Source organism: Myxocyprinus asiaticus, chromosome 44 (genome assembly GCF_019703515.2).
Source record: "Myxocyprinus asiaticus isolate MX2 ecotype Aquarium Trade chromosome 44, UBuf_Myxa_2, whole genome shotgun sequence".
Taxonomy (NCBI): domain Eukaryota; kingdom Metazoa; phylum Chordata; class Actinopteri; order Cypriniformes; family Catostomidae; genus Myxocyprinus; species Myxocyprinus asiaticus.
The window spans coordinates 17,715,766-17,731,810 of record NC_059387.1 but is presented as its reverse complement, the minus strand read 5'-3'; the positions used below and the strand labels follow the sequence as shown (position 1 = coordinate 17,731,810).

Sequence of the window (16,045 nt, the reverse complement as noted above, 5' to 3'; positions counted from 1 at the left end):
GATTGGCAGCCTTGGTAGCAGGTTACACTGTTGAAAGTTCTATTATTAACACTGTCACAGATTGTTTTCAGTAAGTTGTGGTTACCCAGCACTTGGGCATTTGGAGAGCACTTGTTGAAGTTGTTAACCAGTAATCACTGTGTTTAGCAACAGAATGACTTGCGATGTTCAGTTTCTTCATCAGTCTAAAGTACCAAAATAACTGCAAACATTGTGTCACAACCGAGATTGAGCTCACTTAAACGAAAATAGAAATAATCTAGCAAGATAACAGAGCTTCTAACGTTCTCTTAACTGTCTGTGGGCAATTTAGCAGCCACTACAGCAAGCAATTCCTCTGCCTGCGGCACAGCATAGAGAAAAAACAATGTCCAAATGACTTCTCTGTGCTTACCCTTCACCATCTCTGTAACAGTATACCTGTATGTAACTGTATATGTATTGAAATTTTACCAATGTAATGACAGAGTTGTAAAAAATGTGTTTACTCTTTAGGCTGCAATTATTGTTGGAAAAATATACAGGTGCATCTCAATAAATTAGAATGTCATGGAAAAGTTCATTTATTTCAGTAATTCAGCTCAAATTGTGAAACTCGTGTATTAAATAAATTCAGTGCACACAGACTGAAGTAGTTTAAGTCTTTGGTTCTTTTAATTGTGATGATTTTGGCTCACATTTAACAAAAACCCACCAATTCACTATCTCAAAAAATTAGAATATTTTGACATGCCAATCAGCTAATCAACTCAAAACACCTGCAAAGGTTTCCTGAGCCTTCAAAATGGTCTCTCAGTTTGGATCACTAGGCTACACAATCATGGGGAAGACAGCTGATCTGACAGTTGTCCAGAAGACAATCATTGACACCCTTCACAAGGAGGGTAAGCCACAAACATTCATTGCCAAAGAAGCTGGCTGTTCACAGAGTGCTGTATCCAAGCATGTTAACAGAAAGTTGAGTGGAAGGAAAAAGTGTGGAAGAAAAAGATGCACAACCAACCGAGAGAACCGCAGCCTTACGATTGTCAAGCAAAATCGATTCAAGAATTTGGGTGAACTTCACAAGGAATGGACTGAGGCTGGGGTCAAGGCATCAAGAGCCACCACACACAGACATGTCAAGGAATTTGGCTACAGTTGTCGTATTCCTCTTGTTAAGCCACTCCTGAACCACAGACAACGTCAGAGGCGTCTTACCTGGGCTAAGGAGAAGAAGAACTGGACTGTTGCCCAGTGTTCCAAAGTCCTCTTTTCAGATGAGAGCAAGTTTTGTATTTCATTTGGAAACCAAGGTCCTAGAGTCTGGAGGAAGGGTGGAGAAGCTCATAGCCCAAGTTGCTTGAAAACCAGTGTTAAGTTTCCACAGTCTGTGATGATTTGGGGTGCAATGTCATCTGCTGGTGTTGGTCCATTGTGTTTTTTGAAAACCAAAGTCACTGCACCCGTTTACCAAGAAATTTTGGAGCACTTCATGCTTCCTTCTGCTGACCAGCTTTTTAAAGATGCTGATTTCATTTTCCAGCAGGATTTGGCACCTGCCCACACTGCCAAAAGCACCAAAAGTTGGTTAAATGACCATGGTGTTGGTGTGCTTGACTGGCCAGCAAACTCACCAGACCTGAACCCCATAGAGAATCTATTGGGTATTGTCAAGAGGAAAATGAGAAACAAGAGACCAAAAAATGCAGATGAGCTGAAGGCCACTGTCAAAGAAACCTGGGCTTCCATACCACCTCAGCAGTGCCACAAACTGATCACCTCCATGCCACGCCGAATTGAGGCAGTAATTAAAGCAAAAGGAGCCCCTACCAAGTATTGAGTACATATACAGTAAATGAACATACTTTCCAGAAGGCCAACAATTCACAAAAGTTTTTTTTTTTATTGGTCTTATGATGTATTCTAATTTTTTGAGATAGTGAATTGGTGGGTTTTTGTTAAATGTGAGCCAAAATCATCACAATTAAAAGAACCAAAGACTTAAACTACTTCAGTCTGTGTGCACTGAATTTATTTAATACACGAGTTTCACAATTTGAGTTGAATTACTGAAATAAATGAACTTTTCCACGACATTCTAATTTATGGAGATGCACCTGTATATGTACAACAAAACACAGGGCACTGTACAGTAAGACATATAGGGCATGTTTTCAAAGACAATGATCACTGTTTTTCCATCCATTTATTGTTTCTTGTCACTGTAGTTTTAAGACAAATGCATTAGGCCAAGAAAACATATGGTAATTGTTCTAGAGTTACAGAATTGTAATTGTAATTTGAATCAAAAGAAGTAGAATTTAAATAGAATGAAATTCAAAGAAAATCTGCTGTAAAGAAAAACTGCTGTAAGTGTAGCTTTTCATATTTTTTTTTTTTATTATTATTTATTTTTTATTTTTTTGGATGGATAACCCATTATGATAACCCATGTTATCATACAGCATATGTGGTATTTCTTTGGATGTGACTTCAGCTGAGTAGGTTGAAAGTTCTGCTGCTGAAATTGATGTGCTTAGCAAAATACGAACCACTGCCCACAGTGGCCGAAGCTGGAAGTGCTGTAGAGGTGAAATAGCCACAGGGTGCCACTAAAAGCGAGAGTAGTATTTTTAGTTGTAAATGATGTAATAGTCAACACAAATGCATGTTTTTATTAATTCTGCCCCCTAAACCAAACCCCAACCCTAAACCTTACCATCAGTGGAGTACAAATGTAATTTAAGAGCAAAAATGCAACCTCTGAAACACACTCACCATTGTTTATGTGAACACAATTACTTATTGGTTTCCACAGGACTCAAACCCCTGTCTGAGAGTGATTATGATTACTTCCTGGTTTCACAGATTTCTGAGCCACAGAAAAAGGTGAACCCAATGGAACTGATTCAAAAATGTTTAATGGGGATGGCACTTGTCAGTAATTTAGCAGAATGGGTTCAACCTTACAGTACATGAACTTTAAAAAGCAGTATGTAGATATCTCATGTGATTATTCAATAATCAATGTTAGAAATGCCATCTATAGATACTTGTATTTTATCACAGATGCAGAGACAGGACCCAAACGCAGAGGTAAAAAACAGGGAATTTATTAAATACAAAAAAATAAAGGGAAACTCAATCTCCCACAAGGGGGAAAAACAATAAACATAAACTACCCCGAAGGGGAAAAACAAAGCAAATATAATCCAGACTGGGGTAGGGGAAACAGGAAACTGGACCGACTGGACCGAGGTAGGGATGGGATTAAAAAACAGGACCAGCAAGATGGGACCGAATGGAACATTAATGGCCAACTGGATAAAACAGCACACAAGACTGGAAACAAGACAATCTGGCACTGGACAGCAAACACAAGGAGACTAAAATAGGGAGAGAAATCAAACAGGTTAACAGGGTACAGGTGAGGCAAATTAACTAATAATAAGCAAACAAGGAGGCGGGTATGACGTAAGACAGAGAGACATGCGGCGATCCAGAAACAAAACAAAGCCACATGCTGTCACAAAACAAAACACCCGAATAGCATGAGCGCACATTGGCAAAACAATAAGGTAATATACGCCCATGCCAACCGACAAACAAGACGAGAGAATGTGTACCAACACTAAACAAAGCGATGCCACACATTCTCACACTAAACGAAACCTGAGCGTACATTGCGAGGCAAACGCCACATGATGGATGCAACAGGCGACAAAAACAAGACAGGACACCCACACACACCCGACACCTTAGACCGAAGTGACCGAATTCCAGCACAACATGAAGAAATCTCATGACCCGGGCGTGCAACGCGAGCGTGACGCCAGCCGTGTTCACGAGAGACAGACAAGATGGCCTAAGCACGATGCACCGACGTCAATAACAGACAGACATGGGGCACAAGTGTCCGGATCCTGACACAGACCGAAACCGAACCAGACAGGAAGTCAGGATCCAGACACCGTGCTCCCGACATGAAACAAGACAGACCGAAGAGCGCACGGCAGGAAATACAACCGAAACCGTGCGCTCACACAAAGACAGACAATGAAACACATGACAGACATGGGATGATGATGCCACATGACTATTTTAGACTTTCAAGATCTTTCTCAAAATCAAGGCTGTTTTGTTGCAAAACTTGTGTTGGACTAATAAAACTCTTTTGTGTGACTGTGTTGAATAACTTTGAATTGCAATTAAGTAAATTCCTCTTACTGTCAGGTCTTGAGAAGAACTTCTTGAGGTGTGTCGCTAGTTAAATTACAATTTGAATTCAAGAAAGGGAGCCAATTAATGAATTCTGAATATTTAGAACATATAAGCAATTTTACCCCCCTAAAATGCCTATTTTATAAAATAACTTATTGTGTCAATGAAAATACATTTTAATGATAACTGTTGTTTTGTGTGTGTGTGTGTGTGTGTGTGTGTGTTTATTGCCTGACATTGCTTTTATTTTGGATTATTCATTCTGAGCAGTTTAACACACCTTGGAAGTGGAAGTTTAATGCAAGAAGCGCAAATTAATTTAATTCCAAAGGAAACACATGTAAACTGGGTAATGATGATTCAAACTTAAAAAAATAAAATAATAAACAATTCCCAACTAAATGTTAAAAACTTGTTCACGTGATTAAAGACACCTCAACTGAGGACTTCCTGGAATGACAGTTGATAGGGCCACTTCCAATGATAAATACAGCAAAAAATATCAGTCAGCCATTTAATAAGGTCTTGGTTAAAAAAAATAAATAAATAAATAAAACATGTCTCTTGAACAAAACAACACATTCTGTACAGAAATGTATGTACAGTTTCGTTTTCAGTTGACCTTTCTATTCCATTTAAGTGTTCCTTTTACTCTCCATCATGATAATGAGAGAATTTTAAACCCATGTGAAAGTTTGGCATAATTAGCCCAGTATAAAGCATTATTAATTTTTACCTTTAGAGAAAAGCCAAACATGAATCTCATTGACTTTCCGCAGCAAGCATGTGATTATGTGAGAGTGCTAAACATTTTCTTAATTAACAGTTGGCTGCCCTTATTGAAAGAAGTGTGATGGGTTAAAGGGAACAGGGCACTGTGCAGGTCTAAGAGCATGTAAACGTCCCACTCAGATCCCTTGGGATTACATGTAGTTCATGAGCAAGCAGATTTTTAAAGCCCTGTGGTTAAACTGTGGGTTTAATATGGAAATACCACAAAAACAAGAAGACACACAATCTCCCAGCCCTGCTGATACACAGATAAAAATGTTCTGTTAAAAATCATGTTAAGATACACTGTGTGTCTTTCTATTCGGAGGGACATTAACCAAGTGTGCCTTTAGTTTCACTAAACAGAATTGCATAATAATTATTATTTTTAAACAGGTTTCTCAAACACTTCCCCATCTGTCATTGGTTGGCAAAACAAATAGTCCTGCCCCAAACTCATGCCATTGGTTGAGCCAATGTTACTGTGTCGGGCTAGTCGGGATGCTCAAACAAACAGAGCAATGCTTTAATAGCATCATAGAGCCACAGTATTTACACTTTAAAAGGAATTCAGCATATGAATGGCTTACTTATAGCTGTCCCTTGATATAAATCTAGGATAACCACGTTTTTCAGCATCAAAATTAGCATGAACTTAACAAAATCATATCTCAATAATTACTGCAAATGGTCAACGCAATGAGTAAAAAATGATTTGCACTAAGTCTAAATTGAAGGCGTACAATCGACCACTGGTTGCTGTCTAAATCCATGAAAAATCTAATCCACCAAATTAACAAGTGTTATAAGCTACATTCCAAATTCATCAACCTTCTAGTTAATTTGCTTTCTCAGGAAAGAATATAAATGATAATTCCCTCGCTCCAAATTATTGGCATCTCACTGGCATTTGCAAATCCTGAGTAAAACTCCACAGTTCACCAGACTACACTTTTCAGACTTGTTTATGAATCTTTAGAGCATTTTCAGTTTGTATCTCATTTACAATTTCAAAGCTGTGGAGTGGTAGCAGAATATTAAATGTGAATTTTATTGGCAAGTTTTGAATCCCAAATTAATTGTCCGATTTATGATAAACACAGTACAGATGTTTCGGACATTTGAATGACCTTGACATTTCACTTCAGTTAAATGCCAGTTGATTTTGTCAGCTGACTGTGAAAAGGGAAACAAGCTGCAGGAGCAACATTTTGCATGACAGATTGATTTCAAGTTTCAGCATTATACAGAGTACGGTAAGATTGTATTTTTCCTTGTTTTCTTGTCTGAAAACCTTTTGCTTGTATGAAAGCAAATATATTTCTAAAAGCAAACAGAAAAGTCATATTCATGAATCAATGTAAAAATATAATAAATTCTGTGTTGATATTGATATTGTGCCAATAGTGTCAAATATGTTGGGAAATTAATCATGCTATTTTTTGACAATTTGAGATGATCGATCAATAATTGGGTTGACTTGGCAAATTAACCGACAGCCTTGCCAATAGGGAAAATATTTCTGTTTTCAGTGTTTTTTGTGTATTTATAGAATATATTGCTATGTATTGATTTCAGCAATTTTTTGTACGTGTTGTTTGATATTATTGCTCTTTAAACTGTGTATTGGCATTAGCCATTAAACAACACTTGTTGGTTGAACACTAATTTTGACCTTACAAGCTGCTGAATGGTACAAGATATGGTAACCTCAAATATAAAAAAACAAAACAAAAACCAGCTAGAATTGAATAGAATAGTTTTGATGTAATAAAATATGACAGTTTCAAAGGGTACTAGTCGAAGAGAGTATGACTATTCAAGTTTGTGTGTGTGCATTAATAGGTTTGAGCGTTGTGTAGTAGCAGGAGCGGGTGCTGTGGGCTGATTGAGTCATCTCTCACCCTCTGCGTTCCTCCAAGACCTCGTCCTCCCATTAGTCTTGTGGCTTTAGCCCTACAGGTACATGTGTATACACACACATGAATGCACCCCACACTCACAGCCATGACTTCATCTTTTGCTATAATGCTTTTCTTATTTTATTGAGATTCTTGTTATAAAATATAAAAATGTAGTCTTCATTCAGAGTCACAGAGACGCAAGTTGACAACGTCCACTGGCAAAATGTCTTTCAAATTCTGTCAGTTCTGATGTTCACATTATGAGGCAGAGAAGTTCATTCAGTGTGGGCTCATATGATTTTACACTATTATTTCTACGACACATTGCAGTAATATTATTTTGAACAATAGAACACAGCACTGACTGCCTAATTTTTCAGCCATCTTGGTGTTTTTCCCATTTATATTTTCCACAGAGATTTCAATTAAACTCCTCAATAAAGAGTTTTATGCCATGAACCAAATCAACCCTCTCCCAAATGAATCACTACATAACAAACTTTGAAGGAAGAAATTACATGAAAATCGGAAGTAAAGGTACAAGATTAAATAAAAAAAATTATGGCAGAATTTAAAACAATAGACTTTTAGTCATTCATTTTAAATAAAACATTGTATATTAAGTTTACTGCAAAATATTCAGATATTTTGAAATAAACTGTACAGGAAAACTGTTATTACAATGCTTCATGGGAGTGAGCAGTCACTTTTCAATTCCATGGTAACAGCAACTTATCTGATTGGTCAATCTCTCCTCAGAATTGTGTGTACTGTCTTTCTTTACCAGGACTTAAGCAATTAAACATGATTTTTCAAAACTGAATTGTGAATTCTACAGAAGCATATCTCCATCTCTGAGCTCATGGTATAGTTTGTCTTATAAGGTTTACACATTATCATTAAAAAATGAATTTCTCTCTAGAGAAAATTAATGGATTTTTTTACTTCCAGTATTTACTTACTAACTGCACTCTATTTCCTTAGTGTTCTTTATTGCTACATTATTATACCATTATTACTACAGTTGTATCTCTTATTCATAAAATATTGCAATTATAGCTTGCATGTTTTCAGCTGATGATGTTTAAAGGGATAGTTTACACAAAAATGTAAATTCTCTCATCATTTACTCATACCATCCCAGATGTGAATGACTTTCTTTCTTGAACAGAACACAAATTAGGATTTTTAGAAGAATATCTCAGCTCTGTAGGTCCATACACTGCAAGTGAATGGTGGCCAGAACTTTGTATCTCCAAATATCACATAAAGACAGCATTAAAGTAATTCATAAGACTCCAGTGATAAAATCTATATATTCTGAAGCGATATTATAAGTGTGAGTGAGAAACAGATCTGTAATTCAGTATTTTCTTACTATAAATCACAACTTTCAATTTCACTTCCATATTCTTCTTCTTTTGTTTTTTGGCAATATGCATTCTTCATGCATATTGCCACCTACTGGTCAGGGCTGATCAAAGGTGGATATTAAAAAAGGACATAAATATTCACGTGTTTCTCACCTACACCTGTCATATCGCTTCTGAAGACATTTAGGATGATCAAGATTTAACCACTTGAGTTGTATGGATTCATTTTATACTGCCTTTGTGATATTTGGAGATACAAAGTTCTGGCCACCATTCACTTGCATTGTATGGACCTACATAGTTGAAATATTCTTCTAAAAACCTTTGTTTTATTCTACAGAAGAAAGAAAGTCATACACATCTGGGATGGCATGAGACTACATAAATGCAACCTTGGGTTTTAAAAAGGCACTATATAAATAAAAGTATTATTAAATGATGAGATAATTTTTGTGTGAACTATCCCTTTAAGTGTAACATTTGGGCCGGCTGGCTGAAGACAGGATGAGACGAAGTTGTGTGAGAACCCAAGTGCAGTTTTATTTACAGTGCTGGTATCCAAACGTGAATCCCAAGTGCAGTTTTATTTACAGTGCTGGTATCCAAACATGAATTCTTGACTTGACACGACACAATGTTACACCTACAATACTTGACAAAAGACTATGGCAAACAAGAGGGCTTAAGTACACTGACAAGGGAAACACATGACAAAGACAACCAATGACAAGACTAAACTAATAACAAGATAACAGGACTACTAAAACATGAACCAATGAAAATGCAAGACTGATAACAAGTTAACAAGACAATAAACCAATGAGAACAAGACACATGGAGATGAGGGAAACAGGATATCACATGATTAGACAAGGAAGTGAACTAATTTCAAAATAAAAGACCTTAAAACATGAACATGAATTTAAACATGAAACAAGAACACACAAATACGCCACACTTTTCGACCAAATTTGGAATGCCCAATTCCCAATGTGCTCTAAGTCCTCATGGTGGCATAATGACTCGCCTCAATCTGGGTGGCGGAGGACGAATCTCAGTTGCCTCCACGTCTGAGACCGTCAATCCGCGCATCTTATCACGTGGCTTGTTGAGCGCATTATGGAGGCCCACGCTATTCTCCGCAGTGTCCGCGCACAACTCACCATCCGCCCCACCGAGAGCGAGAACCACACATTATTGTGACCACGAGGAGTCACTCAGCACGCCCTGGATTCTAACTCGTGACTCCAGGGGTGGTAGTCAGCATCAATACTCGCTGAGCTACCCAGGCCCACAAATACATTACATTAAGGAATATTCAATACAAGGGTATCTCAATCAACAGCATTTGTGGCATAATGTTGATTACCACAAAAAATTATTAATTATTATACTGTACAAAAAATAATTCCCTAAAAAAAATATATATATATTTAATTAAATTTAGGTTACAGTGATACACTTACAATGGAAACGAAGGGGGCAGTTTTGGATGGTTTAAAGGCAGAAATGTGAAGCTTATAATTTTATAAAAGCACTTATATGAATTCTTCTGTTAAAATGTGTGCATTGTTTGAGCTGTGAAGTTGTTAAAATCATAATTTTTAAGGTCATTTTAGAGTCTAAGGGTTTACGGTGTTACTTCGTCATGACAATGAAGTTGTAACTTTCAAAATAACTTTACACAGAAAAGGTTAGTAAGTGACTCTATCACACTAAAATCATGTTAACACATTGTTTTGTGGCTATATTTTTGAAACAGTGCGTATTTTAACTTTACAGATTGGCCCCATCCACTTCCATTGTAAGTGTCTCACTGTAACTCAGATTTTTGGCTTTTTATGAAGAAAAATGGGATTCGGGAGTAAAAATGATTTCCGTGGTAATCAACATTATGATAGAAATGCTGTTGATTGACCTTAACTTGTTTTGAACCCGGAATATTTCCCTTAACTATTGGTGAAGGCATACTAATTTTGCAACAAAAAGAGCTTTTCTGTTAAATGTGCATCAGCATCAGGTATCACATGCTCAGCTCAGACAATGGAAGTGATTGACAGGTAGTTTTATTTGGGCTGAAGGGCAATCCCTGTGCTCTGGTGCTCCCTCAGGTGTAAACAAAAGACAGAACTAGGGCAAATTCCCATGTGACAGAGGCTGATCTCTGTGAATGAGATTCAATACTACTCTCTGTTGGAAAAAAAGAAAAATAAGGAAGCATATGGGGGGTGCCTTACTTGGAAAAAAAAAAACATGAAACATTCTGAGAATGTGCTTTCCATCAAGTTTGTGCTTTCCACCAGCATATTGCTTCTGGCTTCAAGTGCTTGAGAATGACCACTCTCCTTAGTGCTAACAAATCTGAGAGCTATCTGCTTTCTGTTACACTTCAATCCTTCCGCACACGCATATTTGTTTTATTTATGAGTCAACTTTTCCATTGAGGATATCCCAGAATGTGCCAAATGGGAGGCTTTGTCAAAATTAACTCACTTTTGGGGATTTTGGGGCAATTTTGTCCCACAAAAATAAAGTATGCACACACAAAACTAAGCTGCAACAATGTATGAGAACCCATACAGTTCATTAGTTAATTTCTAACTAATACTATACCAGTGAAATAGGGGTGTAACGGTACACAGAATTCACGGTTCGGAACGTACCTCGGTTTTGGGGTCACGGTCCGATACGAGTTCGGTACAACAGGAAAAAGCAACAAATCCCAAATGCTAGGTTTCTTTTCATTTATTTTGAACAGACAGTAGTGCAAATTACAGTTTGTTCCACCTAGTGGCATTTAAAACCCCCTGAGTTAGTTGATACAGTACAGCCTCTTTTATTTTTTATTATTATTTTTATTTTTATTTAGTTCAATTACAGACAAGTACAATGCAAAAAGTACAAGGCAAATATAAGGCATTGTGGTACAGTTCAGAGTATGTGAAACAGAGAATAACAACAACAATTAAAACATAAAATAAACATATATGTACAAAAAGTACATTTATCACAAACAGTATGAATATATCTACTAATGGCTGCATTTACAGGATAACATCTATGAATACTTTTTTTAATTATTTATTTTACTTTATTAGAAATAACATATTTATATGGTAATGTCCAAATGCTGTGCCAAGATATACAATGATAGCCTCCTTTAGTGTATTAAGCACTAAGCAGTAAACAGAATGCACAGGCCATATTTTTTTGTAGGGTTGATATAAACAAAAGGTATTTGGTCACAATCAGCTACAAAACTGAAAAAGCATCTCTTGTGTTATAAAAGTAAAAAATAATAGAATAATGAAAAATAAAACTTGTGCATTAGGAGAAGCCATTCTTGTTTTGGGTTGGTGCGTTGATGGTCTCTTCTTATTCTGCTCTTTTTCCTGTTGTGGCGGTTAGCAAACAACGTTGCATTACCACGCGCGCCCCCTTCTAGATTGGAGTGTGGATTGCCTGTGACTGACTCAGATGTATTCTTCGTCTGACTGCATGCACCGAACCCTGACGTCAGTACCGTGACGGTTCTGGACGAATACATGTACCGTTACACCCCTACAGTGAAATGATTCACATAAAATATCTCTCTTTTCCAAGAGATGTTCACACAAGACCATCAAGTGTGCCCTCACAGACACTATAGAGAAAATATGGCACAGGTTTTATTTGTTAACCAAAAATGTGCCGTAATTGGATTACTGCTCTGCAACATACTTCAAGTAATTCCAAAGCCTGTTCTTTTCCTTGCTCGAACAGTGATTGTGTGGCAATAGCTTACGCCCAAAGAATCACAATCACCTTGTTTCCAGCATTCTTATTTATTCAGCACAGTGCTCTTTTGAGTTGGTGTCATTGAAAATAGCTCTCAAAACTGGCTTATTTTGCCGGATATACAATGTGTGCTGCTAAAAGATCTCAGTTTAAAGTGCTTCTTTGACAGCTGCAGTGCAGACCCCACATGAGATGTATGAAAGAGTTTGAAACTTGACAGTTTTTTCAGGGTTTCCATGGAAAACATGGAAGGGCCTCATTATTCACCTGTTTTTTTGTTGTTGTTTTTTTTTTTTTTTTTTGCATATAGAAACTACTTCTCAGAAGAAAGCATCAATAAACACAAATAATAAATAAATAATATGAAGTCAACAAAAAATAAAACAAATAAAAATTGTAATACAATAAAACCAAAACATCTAAGTAGTGTATTGTTCCTAAAAACAAATTACCTTTAAGCAGAGAAAAACACAAAAACAAAAATGTATATACAAAAAAAGCATAAAATAAAACTAAATTTACTACAACAACAGAAAGCATGCAAAACACTGCAGCAACAAACTAAAATGAACAAAATAAATAAACTAAATCAACTAAAGAAGCAACTTACTGTGTTTGACATTCTCTTCCAAGTGGTGATTATAAATGAGGGTGTAATTTAGCACTCCAGACAGCTTCATTAAATTAAAAGGCCGTTTAAGGGGAACAATCCAATAACCTTTTCTACCCTCTTTTTGGATGACTAGACTAGTTCCTTAATCACTCATTAGATTCTTTCTACCAATCCCATTAAAATTATACTTTCTGCAGTAGTTGAATTTGAAAGTAAGACAGCTACAAATATTACGTTTATCTCCCTCCTCAATAGCTTTTTTTTTTTAGGTTGCAATTTACATCTTAATAATAATGTACAAATTTCCCTAAGATATGCCCCATTACCCTGCTGCATAATTCTAAAATCGTTAAATAAATCTTGTTAATAACTCATTAACATCAGGATCTCAGTGTTATTAAATTATGAAGCATTCCTTATTTCTTTCATCTGAGTGAGAGGCCTTCGGTTCGTTTCGTTGCGTTGTGTAACGGAGGAATATCACCATTTAATTTCATATGTGGGACTAAGTGATGATTACTGCAAATTCATCTGCAAATAAGAACTTTCAATATTTATAGATTCTTATAGTTTGGAGCAGATGGTGATATTATGTATGAGTGAAAGGAAAGCACAGACATTTTGCTTGTCTTCAAGGGTTCTCAATGAGATAACAGGGAGATATGTTAAAGCCAAAATATCAGTTGTTTTGCAACTAATAGCAAACTTAAAAGTGGTAATAATGTAGATGTTAAAGAGAGGCAAGGAGAGAGAGAAACTGGAAAGAATGAGACTGATCAAAGAGCAATTAAAAAACGATTGTGGGAAAATCTCTCTGCCAACATCCCAGTGGAAACACACTGTTGACTAAAAAACAGTTTCTTCTTTATCATATGTCAAATCTTACAGTCAGTGTATTCATTACAGCTATTAAAATTCATATAAACTTAAAAAAATATTCACAGTCACACTCCAAACTGGTGCTTTGTTAATTTTGTCATATTCGTTACCAAACAAAGAATATTTGTTTCTAATAATTTTAGACAAATTGCTGTATAGTAATTTGACAAATCACACCCAAAAATCTAAGTAATTCGCATTTCAAAAGCATATAAACAGCAGCAAAAATCCATTAAGTATACTGCATGAGTGTATTGATGTTGAAGGTGATGTGTGTCGTTTCTGCACTACTAGCATCACCAAATTAAATCACAAAAGTAATGGGTGGCTGCATCCGAATTTGCGTACTGCCCGAGTATGTACTGCATTTTATGAAGAACACACTGTTAAAAAAGTGTGTTCTTTAGGCATGCAGGTGAGTAATATGTAACCCGTGCTGTGATGCGAGTGCAATCCTCTCTCGCACCCTTCGACCAATGGAAGTGAGCACAAGGAGGATGCACTAATTTCAGATATGGACCAGTTATCAGGAGATTAATTGGCTCAAGAGACAGGCTCGACAACAAAGGGGGAAGGAAATGACAACACTGGCTGTAGTAGAAACAGGTAAGATGTACTGAAGAACAAAACAGTAAATTAAAACAACATCACAACATAATACATGAGACTATAATGACTTCTCCCAATTTAGACTCTGAAATATATCCTTTCTTGTAATTTATTATTAATTAGTTCCCTATTTTAACTACTATTGGCTATTTTTAATTCCTTTTGACCTATTTAAACTCAAATTAATAAATTTAACTAACCTTTATTTTCTCATTTAGATAATTTAGAAATTAGCTTATTCATAATTAGTTTATTGATTCCATTTTGCTAATTATTAAATATAATTGTTCATTAGTAACCTCTTGAAATACCTCTTTTCAAATGTTCTTTGTCCTCTTTTGAAAACAACCAAAAAATATTTTTTTTTAAAGAAAACAAAATACAATAAAATATAAAAAAATGATAATCACATTAAATCAAATTGACATTTACAATACCAGTCTCAATATAAGTTGAGATTACATTCAATTCAGTGTCAGTGTAGTGACACTGCTTCCCCAGAATTCTTGTCCTTTTCACGTAACTCAGTTCTGAACAACACAGTTCATGCGAAAATGCACAATCCTACCACTCCGTTGATTTTCAGATCCTGATCCAAGGTTCAGTCCTTATATGGTTATGGCTCGCCAGTTCCTGCACCTCATTGACACCTTCTAGCGTGAGGCAGGGACAATGAGTTCAGAATCCTCTTTGGAAATCATCAAATATTGAGCAAAATGTGATCAGCATCCAACTCCGGGGAAGATAGATAGAAAAAGAGAGAGAAAAGAAAAATCGGAAAAAGGGGTTCCAAAAAAAAAAAACCCAACCTTGCAAAAGACAAGGCCAAAAACACAATTAGATACTCAATGCATTATATACATTATTACAACAATCAACTTGCAAATAAAGTAACATTCCACATATTTTACTTCCTTTTCATCTAACATTAACATGCTAAGATTATATTCATATAAAACGACATATATTCAAATGATATATTGGGCCTCATCACCCGCAGCACGTGAGCACTGCATGGTTAGCATGAATAGCTCATAACTCAAATACACGACATAACCTTGTAATAAAACCTGTAAAACTCTTCAAAGTAACTTTCAGTTTTGAAATATTACTTCTTTCCTTCCATTATAACACATTCACATTTTATCTTCTCTTTCTTTGAACCCAAAATTGGCTTTTATACACCTTTTACATATAACTGTATATAACACAGCAGCATTTAGGATTTAAACAACAATTAACCAATTTTTAACCAAGATCTCAATAGATGAGATAGTTTATTAGTTTCACTTACCAAGAGAACTTGATTTAAATTAAAAGAAAGTTTCCTGAACAGCAAAAACTCCGGTTTTAAGAAGTTTTTTTTTTTTTTCCCGTTGTCGAATCCGTGTTGGCACTCATGCACGATCGTTTGACTCGACAACGTTCAATCCACACTTCTATTTCCAAATCTCTGTCTCTTATCTCTGAAATCCAACTTTAAGTTATGTCCTTTCTAATCTATTTTTCTGTTTTAGGGCTTTTTAGACGGCACAACAGAAGCAGCTTCATCAGCCGTGCTCTCCCCAGAGCAGCTTCCTCAAAATCTCCAGCTGTCTGCAATGATGCAAGCAGATACAGGGCGGCGCTAACTTATTGTTATTCTAAATTAAACTTATTTCTTAACTTTATAAATTTTCTTATTATCCTCTCTTCAAAACAACACTCTTAAATTCAACAGATATTAATAAAATAAAAAACTCAATTTACATATTTATGCATACTATAACACTTTCTTTGTCTCTTTTTTTCTAGCTTCCACTAGTAACCTGGGTTACACCCTCCCCTCCTGAATATATGCATGTCCCGCTGCATCTACACATCTTCGAGGCTGGGTCACAACCACAAGCACATCACCAACAGGAGCAATATGTGAC

General features: G+C 36.1%; 1 long non-coding RNA gene across 1 annotated transcript; it reads right to left on the bottom strand.

Moving 5' to 3' along the window:
- Positions 1-12,056: 12,056 nt before the first annotated feature.
- LOC127434336 (uncharacterized) lies at positions 12,057-15,789 on the bottom strand. The gene is made up of 2 exons (XR_007896021.1): positions 15,424-15,789; positions 12,057-14,938 (listed from the first exon to the last, which is right to left on the bottom strand). It is a non-coding gene; the product is annotated as an uncharacterized LOC127434336 (long non-coding RNA).
- Positions 15,790-16,045: the final 256 nt, after the last annotated feature.